This window comes from Streptopelia decaocto, assembly GCF_964273445.1.
Source record: "Streptopelia decaocto genome assembly, chromosome: 3".
NCBI classification, from domain to species: Eukaryota; Metazoa; Chordata; class Aves; order Columbiformes; family Columbidae; genus Streptopelia; species Streptopelia decaocto.
In genome coordinates, this window is record NC_138656.1 from 114,572,418 (window position 1) to 114,587,454 (window position 15,037).

At 47.4% G+C, this 15,037-nt stretch overlaps 1 protein-coding gene across 1 annotated transcript in view; it reads left to right on the plus strand.

Annotated features, from left to right (window-relative positions):
- Positions 1-15,037, plus strand: part of ADGRF5 (adhesion G protein-coupled receptor F5) — a 76,600-nt gene continuing 61,563 nt past the window's right edge. The window contains exon 1 of the mRNA XM_082049608.1: positions 1-101. The gene's annotated coding sequence lies outside the window, so the exon portion shown is untranslated. The remainder of the gene's footprint in view (positions 102-15,037) is intronic.

Consider the following 15,037-nt stretch of genomic DNA (forward strand, 5'->3'; position numbering starts at 1 on the left):
CACAGACTGGTTGGGGTTGGAAGGGACCTCTGGAGATCATCCAGTCCAAGCCACCTGCTAAAGCAAGTTCACCAGAGCAGATCACACAGGAATGTGTCCAGGTGGGTTTGAATGTCTCCAGAGAAGGAGACTCCACAGCCTCTCTGGGCAGCCTGTTCCAGGGCTCTGGCACCCTCAAGGTAACAGTTTTGCTTGACTTGAATCAATGGATGTCAATCTATGAAGTTAAATGTTTGTTAAATGTCTGCCCACGTTTTGGGGCTGCTTCTAGCTTTGTCTTGAGCTCCACATTTCTGCATGGGGTGGTAGGTCATCTTGCTCCTTGAAGTTCAATGCTATTCAGTGAGCTTGACTTCCACTGCTCCCCTCTCCCCTCCCATTGTGGACATCCAAGGGAGGGCCCCTGCTGCTGGGAAACCCTGGTTACTGTAATTCTTTGCAGTCTTGTTGTTTATTCCTTGTATCCTTGAGATGGAGAATAAGCAAAACAGTGCTAGTGCCAAGTGGTACAGTGTGATCCCCCCCGTATGAAATATCAATTCTCATCCTCTTGCATGGGTTGGCCCCGTCCAAATTCCCCCAGGGACAAGACAATGGCCCTGCCCTCCCCCAGGAGCTGTGCACAGGTGACCTTTGGGAAGGTGTGAGCTCCCCTGGGCCAGATCTGGGCCACAGATGTTCCTTACACTGGTGGCATTTCCAGCCACGCTTTAGCGATGCTTAGTTTGTGAGCTTTACTCTTGTGAAATCAGGAACCTTCATCATGGCCCTGCATTTGCTTATGCTTTCACTTCACCTGCATCAACCACCCTGCCTGGACTAATTCGGCCTCTGTCTCCTCTGACTTTCTGTGATTGTGATAAATAATTTACGTAACAGGCTGAGTCAGGATTTGTTGCCTGGGATAAAGCACACAGGCTTCTGCAAAAACCTGCCTTGGTCTTGCTGCTAGCCTAGAAATAGGGCCACTAATAAAATAAACATGTAATAGTCTTGGCATTTCTCCCTTCTATGGTGACATAAATTGGGGGTGACACTCACTCAGTAACTGCAGCTAATCGGTTGTGCCATGAGTGTGCAGGATGACATGCCAAAGAGATGAACCTACAAGGTTTTCTGGATCTAGCAGGGAAATAGAAGCTGGTCCAGCAGGGACCAAATCCTGTCAGGTCACCAACAGAGATAATCTTTGAACTCAGGATCATGGGTGTGTGCTATGGAAGAAGCTCAGCATGCCCCATGGCATTTCCATGGTGGGGGAAAAAACGCCTTTTGATGGGGAAAACAAAAGTAACTTGTGTTTTCTGTGGCCTCACACTCACCCTCATCTTTACCATCTTTTTCTCCTCCCTTATATTGCTCTGCTTTCCCCTGCTGCATCCTAGAGCAGCATCCCTGGAGGACCTCACTGTGGAAGGATGCGGGGTGGGAATGTCTAGGGGTGGCTTTTTTCCTGCATTCATTGCCAAAGTAATGCACTCCTCCACATCATCCTCATGGATAAACAATTCCAATGATGCTTTGCTGCCATGAACAGCCATGTGGGTCTTGGTCTGAGCCTGACCTTTTGAGCCACCAGTGCTCTGGTCCATTTGAGACCCTTCTGGAGGAAGCAAACTAGGATGGCATGTCAGATTTTAAAGGAATACGTGTGTGTCTGTGGAAGAGGCAGTGATACAGCAGCTGGTTTGCATCCTAACATAGCATTCAACTTAAAATTGTGGAACAGTTTGGGTTGGAAGGGACTCTCAAAGCTCATCCAGTGCCACCCCTGCCATGAGCAGGGACATCTTCACCCAGATCAGGTTGCTCAGAGCCCCGTCCAGCCTGGCCTGGGATGTCTCCAGGGATGGTTCATCCACCACCTCTCTGGGCAACCTGGGCCAGTGTTTCATCACCATCATTGTAAAAAATTTCTTCCTCATGTCTGGCCTGAATCTCCCCTCCTTCAGTTTAAAACCATCACCCCTTGTCCTTTCACAACAGGCCCTGCTAAAAAGTCTCTCCCCATCTTTCTTGTAGGCGCCTTTTATGTACTGAAAGGCTACAATAAGGTCTCTTCAGAGCCTTCTCCTCTCCAGGCTGAACTAGCCTGGCTTAACCGATTTGGGGATGCTCATCCCAGCATACACTAGCTGAGGTGCATGCGACGCTCTGGTTTGGGTTTGGATGTTTGCAGGGTTAAAAATGCTTCCCCTGAGGGCAACAAATCCTTTCTTTGGGTGAACCCCTCTAATGCCACCTTGGCACTCAGTGCTGCCCTGAGGTTGGGTCCCCAGGCCAGGTTCCAGCTCCCTTCTCAAGTGTCACCCAGGGGGTTACCCATACAAAACCTGCTAACCAGACTGGTCAGTCACTGTAAAAAATCCGCCACTGCCGTTGGAGGATGGGGAAACCCGTGCTCAGCAGGGATGGACAGACACAGGGAAACTGCACGATGGCCGAGTCACCCAAAATAACCCCTCATTTGTCTGGAGTCCCAGCAGCTCCTGGAAAACGAGCCGAGTGACTAATGCTGCAGCATCAACACATGCTGACACAGCACTGCTAATTATAGAGCTCAGGTTCAAGCAAGCGCAGCACAATTAGTGTTTCTTAGACGAGGTTGCAGGAGCTATGAGTGCTGCTCGGCTGGTCCCAAACTCCTCCAGGTTGATAGTGACAGCACGATGCCCACCAAGAGCTGCCCTGGCCTGGTGACAATCCTACAGCAACTGGCATTTACATCCCGCTGCCCCAAGGGTGATGTTTAGGCTCAGAGTCCAGTCTTTAATATCAGAGCAATAAATTGCATGTGGTTTTTGGAGGAAGGCCAGATGCTCCCCACTGGCAGCTCCAGCAGGAGCTGGGGAAGTGGCCCAAGTGTGACATTAAGGCTTGCAGCGTCTGTCCTCTGCGTCATTCATTCTCATTGTTCCCTGAGGCTCTGTTAAAAAGCACAAGGTGTAATTTTCAGCATTAAAATGCCAGCAACTTACCACCGTCGATCTCTAAATGTGCAGCTATTTCCTTCCTGAGGACACATTTTTCTGAAGATAGAAAGAAATGTCTATTTTGACCAGAGTAAGTAGTGATTTTCATGTGCTTGCTAGTTTTCAGAGCTTTTGGCAAGCTGACTTTACCACAATAAAATCCTATTTAATGTAATACTCACCACAGCACCCCATAGACCCACCCCTCATCTTCGAGCTCTGGGAAATCTCTGTGACATCTCTAAAGCACCTGAAATTCTTCATTAAAGACCAGGGGTGGTCCCTGTGCCCCAATATGTGATACTCAATGCTGCCACAACTGGTGCCAGCCTGAGCACCAGTTCCAGGCTGGAGTCTGAGGAGATTAAATGACCATTTTTATCTGAGCCTGTAGGGATGGGACAAGGGGTGATGGTTTTAAACTAAAGGAGGGGAGATTCAGAACAGACATGAGGAAGAAATTTTTTACAATGAGGGTCATGAAACGCTGGTCCAGGTTAGCCAGAGAGGTGGTGGATGCCCCATCCCTGGAGACATCCCAGGCCAGGCTGGACGGGGCTCTGAGCAACCTGATCTGGGTGAAGATGTCCCTGCTCATGGCAGGGGTGGCACTGGATGAGCTTTGAAGGTCCCTTCCAACTCAAATTATTCCCTGATTTCTGATCAAAAGGCTGAGTGGGCCTTGCTAGTTCTCCTCTTGGGATGTAGGTGCTCAAGTCCCATGCCAAGGATCTGCACCCACTGTCAGCTGGGGAGATGGCACAAGTGAAGTGCCATCAAGCCTCATGTGGCTCTCCTGGGACACATGGTGGTTTGGAGGTCGTCCATCCCCATCGCTGCAGTGAGCAGGCATCCCGCTGTCCCCCAGTACATAGACCTGGGTCCCCATGGAGTTTCTATTTGGATGAGCTCAATGCCCAGCACATCTTTGCATCGCATCCCACACCTGCGCATCTTCCCTCTGCTTCCACGCAGCAGCTCTCAGTGTCATTAGAGCTGGTTAATCAGTTCAACTGAAAAGCTTGATATTTAACTCATTTCCGCAGCTGTGAGAGGTGAACCAGCGAGGTCTCACCTTATTTCAGCCAGAAAAATCACATCTTGTTCTTGCAGCAGGAAAAAAACTTGGCCACAAACCTCTTGCATCTTGTTGTGCACTGGAAGTATCTGCTCCTCACCCAGGCTGGTGTCTCCTCCTCTGATCCATGTGGTTATGGGCTAAAAATTGGCACAATCCCACCAGCACAGCATCAGATTGATGCATGTAACTGCCTGGGGTATTGGGAATTTTAAAGAGTGACCCACATGGTGCTCGTAACTTAAAAATAACCTGCCTTGTGCCTGGGATTGGGCTTGCTCCATCTCACCCAGTCATTTGGGGATTGTGCCTGCCTGCGTGTGCGATGGCACATCCCCAATGCAAATAGTTTAATGAATCTGAGCAAACTAACACAAAGACATCGAGCCGTAAGGATTTTCTGTTACTGCCAGATTTTGCACCCATCTTGGGTGGTGAGAGCCAGGGAGATAAAGTACAGCTCATTTTGTTGATGTCAATGAGGTTTAAAATGCAAGACTAATTAATTACAACTGTAGTTTTTGATCCGTGATGGTGATTTCATGAAGCATTTGTTAAAGGTACCACTTCAAGGAGGAATTTCCTAACTGCAGAAGTTAATAACTTTAAAACTGCTACTCAGGCTCCCTGCAAATGGGACTTGGTGCTGCAAATCTCTTTGAGACTCATAAATCAATCCTATTTAGAAGCAAATTTCTTAGATTTAGAGCAATGAATATTTAAATACTACCACTTGAAACATTTTCGATTTTGAGATCATTTCAAAGCCAGGAGAGTTTATAGCATTCGACTACTCTGCAAGGCTTTAGCATCTGAATTGATCTGGCCTGTAGCTGAATCTTAAGCAGCTTAAACAGCTATAAAGGGTTAGAATAGTTTAAAGGGTTAGGGTAATTTAAGCAGAATATCATGTTTTCAGGGCTTTGGTTAAAGAAACGGGTGTTCACAGGCTGTCAAGCTGAGCAGCTCCAGATGAAGGACCTGACAAGCATCGTTTGAAAAACTCTCTGAAGCACTCGGCATGTTCTCCGCTTTCAAACCTTGTCTACTTCATTTTTTCTAAGAAAAACAAGAAAAAGGAAACAAAACAAGCAGGTTGAACATTCACACAAAATGCAGAATAAAGGTAAAATGTATGGGAAATCCTGTGAAGGTGGCTTTGTGCTGACAACAGGCTTGTTGCTGCTGTCTGGTATCTGACGCTCATTTTTCTTTGGTACAAACCACTTCAAAAGACAGCAGCACTGTGAAAATGGCTGTGAAGAAAACACATGAGCTTTACAGTGCTTGTGTTTAGCCCCTTTCAAGTCAGATACATGTAAACTGAAAATCGAAAGACAGAGCTTTTAAAAACTTGTGAGCCCAAGCTCGTTCTGCACAAGCATTTGACCAGGATGGTTATTTTGGATGGGAAAGAAGACAAGCGGAGAAGGAGGTTTGGGTTTTATTTTTGGTAAGGTATATTTATGCCAGTCCTAGCCATTAAAAAAGGGCCTCTGTGTACCATTATGCTTTATTCCTCTTGACTAAAAGCCATGCATATTCCAGCACAGTTGTTCCATCTGTGCTGTTAATGTTGGACTGTGCAAAAAACAATTCAGGTTTTATTGGATGCAAGAGGCAGCTGAGGCAGAGGGAAGACTTCTTAGCTTGGTATAATGCAGATGGATGAATGTGAGGGATCTGATTCCAGTTGTTTCTCCAACTGGACTGACATAAGGATGGCACCTGGGCTGGCACAAGCCACCCATATCTGGGTGACAAAAGCAAAGTGAGAAACAGTGCAGTGGAGGTGACCCTGCAAAGACTCTTCCTGGTGTTGTCTCTGCTGCATCCCCTTCCCATCAGCTGAAAGGGTTACAAGAATGGGGCAGGACTGCTGTACTGGGTCACCTGCATGTCCCAGTCACCCCCTGTCCTGTCCTGGACATTCACCAGAAGCAGGTGTCTGGGAAAGGCGTAATAACAGGTAATGACCATTTCCTCTGCAAACCCCTCCTGTCTCTGACCATGTGTGGCTTGGGGAGGGTCTGCAGCACCTGGGGTCTCTGGGTGCTGGGTGACCCTCCATGGATGTCTCATCCATAACCACCCAGGCTCCTCCAGAGAGAGAAGGACCAGCCCTTGCCACCCAAAGATGGCCTTGGCAAGGAGTTTTACAGCTTATCAAAACCTTGTACCAAACACCAACTTGTTTATTTTAAGCCTGGTAACCTCAGCTGATGCCCTTGTATATTTAGTTAGCTAGTTAGTTACTTATTTATTTAAACACTATTTTTTATTGAATGAAGCAGAGAACAGTCTGTCCCCTGCTGATTTCACAAGCCTCATTGTGTTTCTCCTCCAGCCATTTCTTTTCAAAGACAAGGAGCCACGACCTACTCATGGCAAGAGCTGTTGGATTTTCCCTGCATCCCTTCTCCAAACTTCTCCCCTTCTGCCCGTGGTGAGCTGGATGTCAGACATGGCAAGACCACATCCATACCAGGACCATACCCCAGCAGCACTATTGCTGCAGAAGAAAGCACCAGCCTTGATCAGATGTCCCCTTTGAGGCTATTTCCAGGGCTTTCTTCAGAGATGGGCTGTGTAGCATTGCCACAGTAGAATCCGGGTAAACATTCAAGTGGAAAAATAACTCAGATGCCATCTTCTTCCAAGTAGCAAGTGATAGGATGAGAGGAAATAGTCTCAAGTTGCACCAGGGGAGGTTTAGAGTGGATATTAGGAAAAATTTCTCAACAGAAGGGGTTGTCAGGCGTTGGAACAGGCTGCCCAGGGAAGTGGTGGAGCCACAGTCCCTGGAGGTGTTTAAAAGATGTGGAGATGAAGTTCTTAGGGACATTGTTTACTGCCAGAGTTAGGTTATGTTTGGACTTGATGATGTTGAGGGTCTCTTCCAAACAAAATAATTCTATGATTCTATGTTGTCCTCAAAAGCATCCAGCCCTTGCTTTAATACTTGCTGTCTTGGGACCCCTTTCTCTGTCACTGGGTTATGGTTAGAGCACCAGCATTCTCTGATCTGGCAGGATTTTCTGTCCCCTCTGACCTGGCACGTGGCAGATCCCCTTGTTTTCTACAGCACTTTGCAAGAAAACTGCTTATATATTGTATTGAAAAGGATTGTAACATCTGCATCGACAGCATTGGGACTTCCCTGCATCACCTGGGATTTTTTCAGCTCCTGGGACAAGGCAGTGACAAACTTCCCACCTGACCTAAGTCACCAGTATATTTCATCATTCCAAATCTTTCCAGGAAGCCCTGTGTCAGGACAGCGTGTTCCCATTCTCTCACCCAGTCCATTGCCTTGACCTCCTCCACGGTGGTCAGGCCTGGGGGCTGGAGACGTCATCACAAAAATGGGCTGAAAAACGAACCACTTGGGGGGGGGAATTCCTTGTTAAGGGTCTTTCTGTTGCGGTTTTGCGAGCAGATCAACTCCAGCTTAGCTGGAGCTCTTCCCAGCGTCTTTTTGAATGGTTTTCGCCCTCTGGAGGCTAACTTTAGGAAAGCAAATCATAGAGAGAAAAAAGCAAACAAGGGCTGACTCATGTCTTACATTTGCAGAAATGCAGTCCTAGGAGAATAAACCTGCAAAGAACTGGTGGGCTTCCAAGTGCTTCTCCTGAAAAGCTGGTCATGGGCAAGAGCAACTGTTGCAAGGCATTGAAAGCCTCGGTAGCACCCAGAGTATTGTGCTCAACCTTAGCCTTCCTATTCCTGTTGGAACAGCACTAAAAAAATGTCCAGACAATGTTGAATCATCCTGCCTTGACAATTACAGATGAGACCTGCTGATATGGTTCATTTTACAATTATTTTATTCCCTTTTTTTCTTCCCCCACCTTTGCCACAGATTATGATTTTTAACAGACTGCACCGAGCTGAAATGCACATGTCATTTATAAATTTGCAAAATTAAATGTTTGGATATCCTTTGAAATTATATTACTTTGCCTGCACTTAGAACCAGAGGACAAAACCAGTAGTTGTTTTCCTTGATACATAAATATAGTGGGGGAAAGGGTGACACCGAAAACCTGGGCTCAAGTTTGTTTTGCACTGGGCTTGTTCTAGCAGCATCTACACATCTATCTGATTCTATTTTCCTGTGTCTTTCTGCTATGACTCAGTCCTGGTTCTCCAGAGACCCTGGTAGCCCATGAGGTTCTCCTGTTCTGCATTTTTCTTGCCAGCCTCTAGTACACCCTCTGTTGAAGTAACACACAGCTCAGCCTCATGAGTCTCAGCAAGAACACAAGAGCTGCTGTGCGTGGAGGCACGAGGCCAAGAACATGCCCAATGGAGGCTGTTTTCCAGGCGTGGGTGATGTGATTCAGTGAGCTGGAGGCAGAGATGCAGAACGTCCCTTCCTGACCAGTGCTCCCACGCAGGACACTCTTGTTTTTTGTGTTTGCTCTCTTCCAGTCAGGCCAGGTCCTTGCATGTCTGCTGAAATGACAGCTTGAAGCCAGGTGTATGAAAGAGCTACAGGCACCAAGCTCCTACTGGTGGCATAAACACTCATGGGTGCTGACACAGGTTAGACATCTACATAAGAATGATGCTCCTAAGCATCTTTGTGGACCTACATCTTGTTTCCAGAACACAAAGCACACAGTAAATACAAGGGGCACCAGGGATTATTAGATTTTCATAGTCCCAGAAACACTCACGCGTAGCTTCTTACCCTAGTGTCCATTCATCTGTAAGAAGGAGTTGCCCAACTGTGACCTATACATCTCAAGAGCTCAAAAAGTTCCCATCATCCCCAATATGTCACAGTTCTACATCACCACTCATGGCTGGAAGAGAAGGTGTGCAACACCATGAAGTAGCCAAGTGTCCCACACTTGCCCTGTCCAGCCTCATGTCCAGTCATGACAAGGTGCCCACCTCCAACTCCATGATGTTCAACTCTTCTGCATGGGGTCAGCTCCACCCCACAGGGCTGCCAAAGTGAAAGCCTTTTCCAACCAGAAAACCAGAGACTGTGGGAAAATGAAGCCTGGATGAAAGAGAGGTAACAAGGAAAACCTACATGGGATTTGCCACATTCTTGGTCTTTGGTCTTGAGCAGTGATGGTTTACCCAGTGCCAATGCTCAAGTCCTACATCCTAGCTTTGGGTTGGCCTTTAGCTTCTCTGTAGGGCTGTTTTGACTTCCCATCCCTGAGCTTGTCAAGGTCCTTCTCTGCTGCCCACAGGGCCCACAGGTTACTCAGTTATCTGCAGACTGTTCTGGGCCAGTAGCTCATCAGCTGTCCAGGGTCACCACAGCCACCATAGTTCCTTGATGGCAACACCAGCAAGCTTGTGGAGGCCTCAGCTCAACAAGCTTTGATGTTTCTTGATCCCTCAGCACCTGAACTCATAGCCATGAGTTTAGCACCCTGGATCTTCATACAGGACTTGAGGAGATGTGTGTTTATGTCTGAGAATGACTCTTCCCACACTTGGATAGGTCTGAATTTGGGAAAAGCCTTCTAAAAAGCTGACCAAAAGGAAAAAACAAAACAAAAACAAAAACAACCAACAAACAAACAAACAAACAAATGCACAATAAAAATCCACAATTCTTTTGCATGTCCCTTTATCTCAAATAAAAAGCTAGACCATTTCCTACTGTGCGCTATTGGGGAATCACGTGCATTCAAGAGACTTCAGTGGAATTCATAGCCATTGTAGCCAAGGGATGGTGGCATGTAGCTCCTCCATGGGACCTCTTTTGGTGTGTAAGTAACTATCTAGTGTGAGGCCCTGCCGCCCGCCGCGCTCCCACCTGCCTGCAGGGCCGCGGGCTGTGCCGCGCAGCGCACACGGACCCCCCACTACTGACAGCGCTTGCATGTGGGCAGAAGCAACCGTTGTATAAGCTGGGGAATGACTTGTTAGAGAGCGATGTAGGGGAAAGGGACCTGGGGGTCCTGGTGGACAGCAGGATGACCATGAGCCAGCACTGGGCCCTTGTGGCCAGGAAGGCCAATGGTATCTGGGATGGATTAGAAGGGGGGTGGTCAGTAGGTCAGAGAGGTTCTCCTTCCCCTCTACTCTGCCCTGGTGAGACCCCATCTGGAATATTGTGTCCAGTTCTGGGCCCCTCAGTTCCAGAAGGACAGGGAACTGCTGGAGAGAGTCCAGCGCAGGGCAACAAAGATGCTGAACGGAGTGGAGCATCTCCCGTGTGAGGAAAGGCTGAGGGAGCTGGGTCTTTTTAGCTTGGAGGAGACTGAGGGGTGACCTTATTAATGTTTACAAATATATAAAGGGTGAGTGTCACAAGGATGGAGCCAGGCTCTTCTCCGTGACAACCAACCATAGGACAAGGAGTAATGGGTTCAAACTGGAACACAAAAGGTTCCACTTAAATTTGAGAAGAAACTTCTTCACAGTAAAGGTATCAGAACACTGGAACAGGCTGCCCAGCGGGGTTGTGGAGTCTCTTACTCTGCAGACATTCAAAACCCGCCTGGACACCTTCCTGTGTAACCTCATCTGGGTGTTTCTGCTCCAGCAGGGGATTGGACTGGATGAGCTTTCAACGTCCCTTCCAACCCTGACATTCTGTGATTCTGTGAAGTGTGCTACTTGTTTGGGTTCGCTCTCAGCAATTCCCAGTACAAGAGCTGTGAGAAGGCATTGAACAGAGGGGACCCAAAGGTTGCTCTGCCTCAATCCCCATTTTAGGGTCCTGGGGGGCAATTTTAAGAGGATGCCTCCTCAGGCATGGCACTGGTTGTGGGTGAAGGCTGAGAAAAGAGCTTTTCCCTGTGTCTGAGGGATATTATATAGTGCCAATGAAACACATCACATTTTAGCAAAAGATTTCACAGCTTTAAATGCTCTTGAACATCTGACCAGAGACCTGTCACCACACAGCAAAAAGACAAAGCTGGAACAGGCGACGCTTGCCACAAAACCCTTGGAAGTTCTGAGTAGCACTAGAGTAGGGAGCAGAACATAATTTAAACCAAACTATTACAACACCTGTGCAGCCCAGGAACTCCTAACACAAGCAATACCATTCCCAGCTCCTGTAGGCAGTAAATTACTTCATAATTTAATCCTGTGCTCTACAATAGAGGTAAATAGGTTTTTGTGGGGAAGTGGAGGTAAATGCATTTTGGTGGTGGAGTACATCTGGTGTGCACTGAAGTTATTAAGTTGAAGCAGAAGCCAGAAGGGCACTTTCATAACATGTGGTAGGAGGGGTACGGGGGGATGTGATGATTACTGCAGATTTGGGATCAGCTTTGTCGGTGCTTTACAGGGAACCCCGGAAGGCGCCAGCGATGTTTTGTATTCTGTCTGTGGGACTGAGATTTGTACAGCTGAGCAGGTTTTAATGTGATGTTTTCCAAGGCAATAGATGTGGAAGCCTGAAGCGCCACTATTACAAAACTCCAGTCCAAGCAGAGACCCATTTTAAATAAGCAATAAAGATGCAAGAGGAAGTCAGGACTGAATAGCAATTCTACTGAAAGATCACAAAGCCATGACCAGGCATAACCTGATTTTTTATGCATGTTAGAGTAATTGGAAAGTTGCCTTCTACCTGTTCCTCATCTTATTAAAGGACCTGCTCCTATGAGGACACACAGGGTCATTTTTCATTGTTTCTGGCACTCTGCACAATTCCTTGGCTGGGTTTCACACTGTGCCAGTAAACAGTTACCTGCTTGTTTACTGGAAAAGCAAGGATTTCAGACCTTCTTTAGAAGATGATTTAATCTTCTTACACACCATTTTGCGCTTGGATAAGCAGGTCAGCAGCCAAGGATTGAACCAAGAATACGGTCTGCCATCTTCTTACCTTCTGCCTTGGCCACCACGGGTGTGCAGGAACAAGGAAACAAAGGAGGACACACATGTCTGAGCCTCTGTAGTTTAGCTTGTTTCTTCATGCTTGATGTACACATGCCATATTAGCAAAAATGTGAAAATTTGACTCAGCGTGACCTGGGCTGAACATAAGTTAGAGCCCTAGCAAGTAAACAGACCTATAAGTCATTCTCCAGACAAGCTGCCAAGAGGCTCTTCAATCCCCAGGCAGAATTCAATGGGTGCCACGCTGCCAGACTGTCCACAGCCTGCTGATAATAAGGAAAAATCATCACAGTTTTGCTCTTCTTTGATTCATCTCAGTGTACACGGAGAGCTAATCCTGCAGACTAATTCTCAGCTGGCTCAGCCACAGGACAAAGAAAGGGAAGGTCGTTTCAGAAAAAGCAGCATAATTCTGCTTTGCTCAGCCTGTGGTCATTCACGAGGAGGAATTGCACCATCTCACCGTGACGCCAAGGGGTTACACCCGTGACAAAGACATGCGACACGATGTCCAACACATTTCAGGAAGCAGCTGATACTTCCACTTAGTCCTAAAAAACTACTTTTGTCATGCTCCTGCTAAGCACTGTGTTGTCCTTGGTCCAGTCATTGCCTGCTGGGTAGGCATGTAGGTATCTCTGAAGTCAACCATTGCTGGTGAGTTAGTGACTCAAATCCTAGAGTTTCTCATCTGAGCAGCTCTTTGCCTGTGCAAAGGTAAGAGGAATCAAGTCTGAAAAAGGAATAAAATCCAAAACCAGGAGGATGAAATGATGTTTTCCACCGTTTCTAAGCTGGCTCTGAACCATCACAGTTTGCTCTCTACAGCTACCTGAAAGGAGGATGCTGCATGGAGGGGGTTGGTCTCTTCTACCAAGTAACAAACAATAGGAAATGGCATCACGTTTCACCAGGGGAGGTTTAGATTGGATATTAAGGAAAAAATTCTTCCCAGAAAGGGTTGTTGGGCACTGGAACAGGCTGCCCAGGGAGGTGGTGGAGTCACCATCCCTGGAGGTGTTTAAAAGACATGTAAACGAGCTTCTTAAGGACATGGTTTAGTGCCGGTGTTGGGTTAATGGTTGGACTCCATGATCTTGAGGGTCTTTTCCACACAAAACGATTCTATAATTCTATGATTCTAGACTTTTCCAGCTCAGTCCCTACATGTCACTGTGACAGCTAAGTGAAGGCAGCTGCCTTTGTCTTCACTGGGGTGTGATGACCAATCCAGCTGCCGTCACCCCTTGGCTGGGAGATGGAAGAATCAATACAGCTGGGCCAACTTTTTCTTTCTTTTTTTTGGTGAATGTTTTACCTGTATCTTCCATCCTGCATAACATCTGCCCTTCACATATGTCCTGCTTCCTTGTCCCATGAATGGGGCATGTGTGGTACATAATGCCACTTGCAGCAAGAACGTGGACGGGAGGAAAACGGGGTAAGGAGGGTAGAAAGGATGACGGTGAGGACAAGAAAAAAAATGAAAGAAACTATGAAAGACAGTAGAAACAAAACAGAACCTCTGTAGAAAGCTACAGCAGAGCTCAGAGAGAGGATGGCACATCTCCCTCTGGGTTCATTAACCACTAAGAGGATTCATGAGAAGAATTTGTCACACTCTTAGGAGTATTTAGAAAAATGAAAAAGTAATCTGGAAAGAATCTTACACCCTATAAACATCTATCCTTTTTAATGAACACTTCATGCTTGTTAAGAGTGGAGGAAGTAAAAGGAGCTAAGCAGAAGACAAGCAGGGTCTGGTTTGAGATGAAGCCCCCCTGAGGTGTGCAAGGACCTGGAGTCCTTGGCTCACACAGATGTTTAGGGATGTAAGAGGTGCCCTGAGCATCTGGCCTGGCCTCCAACCACCACTCAGTGGCTGCTGATGTCCCACATGTTGCACCTGGCGCATGTATCTATGTCTCTGATACTGATGAGCACTTTGATGCTTGGGACCTTCAGTGAAGATAAGCAATAGTGCTTCCATGGGCTTTTTTGTATGGGTGCTGCAAACTGTGGGCCAGGCTCAAGGACCAGAAAGGTCACATCCAGATGCAGCAGATGTCACAACTTGAATGGACCAAAATCCTCCACTGTAGAAGGAACAGTCTCAAATGGCTGCTGGTGACGCAGAAGATTCTCGTTCTCGCCTGGGGAGAGAAGCATCAGACAACGACCTGCTTGAAAGCAACTGTGCCACCAAAGCCAGGACTGGTGACACTGAGGCAATTCCTGTTGCACCCCTGACTTCCTCACAGACCTGAGCCTCTCAAGGTATTCTCAATTTCTTCTGGGCTTTAGGAGGCCTAAATGCAAACCAACAAGTAATGCCTGAGGCATTTTCAAAGCCACCCTGATAGTCCTCAGCTTTCAACACAAGGTGGCAGGCTGTCCCCAAGATGGGGAGCAGCCAGGGCAGTCCAAGTGTCCAGAAATGGTCCTTTGTCACCACAGAATAGAAAACACTGATCCTTCTTTTCCCCTTTTAGAGGAGGAAGGAAGGGCACAAGGTTTCTGTGGGATCTGTGGTGACTTAGTTGTAGGTGGTGAATGAAGGATCATTGCTTTGAAAAGCTTCTTCTGAGCCTGAGATCTCATCTGAAACAACCTACCAGGTTGGGAGGAAGGTGACTGCAGAATACCAGCAGTCTGGTTGTGGTGGTGGTGGTGGGATGCTGCTGTAGATGCGTCTCTCCTGCCCAGAAATTAGGTACTGGCAGCACCCTCAGTACATCCTCTTCAGTGGTTTGGCTACCAAGTCCTGGGGCCAGACTGGAGACGGAATAGCTGAGGGCTGTTTCCCATCCTTTGGACCTGCCTCACTCATATGGACTTGTCTGGTGACCACTGTGTCTAAGTCCATTTACCCTCACCAGGCCTGATCCTGACCCTGACCTGCAGGTTGACTTTGCGGCTTGATCTTGGATCCACCTCATCACCTCAACTTACCTGAGGACCTGGACTCTTGGTTATAGAATCATACAATGTCCTGATTTGGAAGGACCCACAAGGATCATGGAGTCCAACTCCTGTCCCTGCACAGGACAACCCCACAGTTCACACCGTGTGTCTGAGGACGTTGTCCAGTCTCTTCTTGAACACTGTCAGGCTTGGGGCCATGACACCTCCCTGGGGAGCCTGTTCCAGTGTC